At 39.2% G+C, this 2,085-nt stretch overlaps 1 pseudogene; it reads right to left on the bottom strand.

Moving 5' to 3' along the window:
* Positions 1-85: 85 nt before the first annotated feature.
* On the bottom strand, positions 86-2,084 carry LOC105815143 (annotated as a pseudogene).
* Between the last annotated feature and the right edge of the window lies 1 nt (position 2,085).

Raw genomic sequence — 2,085 nt, 5'->3', positions numbered from 1 at the left:
AAAAAAATGACTTTAAACACCAGTAATAAAAAAAAGACAAAACTCATGTCATGAAGAATACAAAGAGAAATGTCTGCTGAGTGTTTTAGTTCAGACGTTTCAGAATGCTGTTGTATGTTTTATGAGGAATTTGAGGGGAAGATTTCATGGCAAAAGGTGTTAATGTGGCCTGTATGGACTTAAGTGGTGACCCAACCGGACTGTGAAACTGTGGGATGCCTATGGATTCAAGCTGCTTGTTAAAGAGGAACTCCCCACCGTTGTTTAGAAATCCTTCCTCATTTCCTCTCTCTCCAAGCTTCCCATCTTCTACGGGCTCAGTTTCTAGCATTTCAGTATCTTCCTTCCTGCTAAAGAACTTGTCCAAGTAACTGGTGTAAGTGTTTTCCTTTTCAACTTGTTCATCCTTCCTTACCTCACAACAAAACTGATTTATGAGAAAACAGTCCTCTCCACCACTCACAAACTGGCTATCCCAAGACGACTGGTACAAGCCTTCTAATTGAGCCAGATTTGCCATACCTTTTTCCTCTTTTTCTCGGCTTACTGACTTTGATATCAAACTTTTCAATTCTAGTTGGGACACTGAGCTATTCAAGTCATTTAATTTATCAACAACATCAGTAGGCTCATGTTGTGAACTAAGTTGAATAGTTCCTGCGATTAAGGAATCAAAATCAAATCCCTAATTCTTTTCCCTTTCTTTTTCAGCCAGTTGCTGTGATGCTTCCTCTAGAGCCCTCTGGGCTTTAACCAATCCATTCTTTTCACATTTTGACTTGCCTTTCTTATCAGATTTTTCTTTACTTTGTTCTTTCCAATTGTAAAGATCTGTAATAAGCTTGGGTTCATAGTAATGGTTAACTTCACTCTCTCTCCAAACTAAGTTATCTAAATATGATGACGACCTTGTTTTGTAGTTACAAGTATGGCTACACTCCAGATCACAATATTTGTTTTCGTGATGATCTGGGTACTGCCAGCAAGGCTCAATAGAGTAATTGGTATCAAAAGCAGGATCCTCCAGATACTTTTCTCAATCTCCCTCCAAATATTTTCGAGGATCAACTTGTACTTCTTCATCAGTGACATCAGACAGAGCTCTTGGGTCAAGGTGAACTTCATCAATATCAAAGTTGTTATGTACAGGACAATCCTGCTCTGAAAATTGACAATCATGGTACCTTTCCCAGTTGTAAATGTGACTGTGAGTTTCATCCATAAGTAGAATATCATCAACTTCATCTTCAATATGAAAAGGATGACTTGAAATTGGTTCATCCATTGGAAAAGAATATATGCTCATGTAAGGATGGGAGAGTGCTTCTTCTGCTGTCAACCGATCCATGGGGCTAAATGTCAAAATTTGTTCCAGGAAATCTAGTGCTTCTCGACTAATTCTGGAAGCAGCTGAGTTAAACGTTTGTGTGGCTCAGTCATGTCATTTCTAATGTAAACTGGAATTACGCTGAGAAGCTCCTGACGATCTTCCTCATGTACAACAGGTATAGATTCTAAAATCAGCTACATCTGTACAAGTTCATGTGCACCTGCAAAAAGAGATTTACCAGTCAGCATTTCAGCAAAGATGCAGCCTGCAGCCCACATGTCAATGGCTTTAGTATAATTATTAGGAGAAAGTAAAAGACGTGGAGATCTGTACCATTTAGTAACCAATCCTTCAGTAAGATGACCTTTATGGGAATAATGAGCATCCATGATCCGTGCAAGACCAAAGTCACCTATCTTCAGCACCAATTCTTCAGTATTAATGAAAAGATTAGAGATCTTTTCATTTTGAGATCTCTGTTCAGTACGTTTGCAGAGTGAATATACTTGAGCCCTCGTAGCAGCTGATACATGAAAAGCCTGGCATGCTCTTCCAGTAAAGGGCCCCGCTCCAGCACATTAGCCAAGTCTGTCTCCATGTACTCCTGAACAATGTAAACACTGTTCAGTTTCGTAAGAGAGTCCACATCGTCTGTTAATTGGCTTCCACTGGGACCAAGAATTTCAAACACTTTCACAATGTTATCATGGTCAAGTCTTCTAATAATTTTGATTTCACGTAGAGCATGTTTGACA

Source organism: Propithecus coquereli, unplaced genomic scaffold (genome assembly GCF_000956105.1).
Source record: "Propithecus coquereli isolate 6110/MARCELLA unplaced genomic scaffold, Pcoq_1.0 Scaffold318, whole genome shotgun sequence".
Lineage (NCBI taxonomy): Eukaryota > Metazoa > Chordata > Mammalia > Primates > Indriidae > Propithecus > Propithecus coquereli.
Note: the sequence above shows the minus strand (reverse complement) of the source record. Positions and strands in the feature narration are given on the sequence as shown.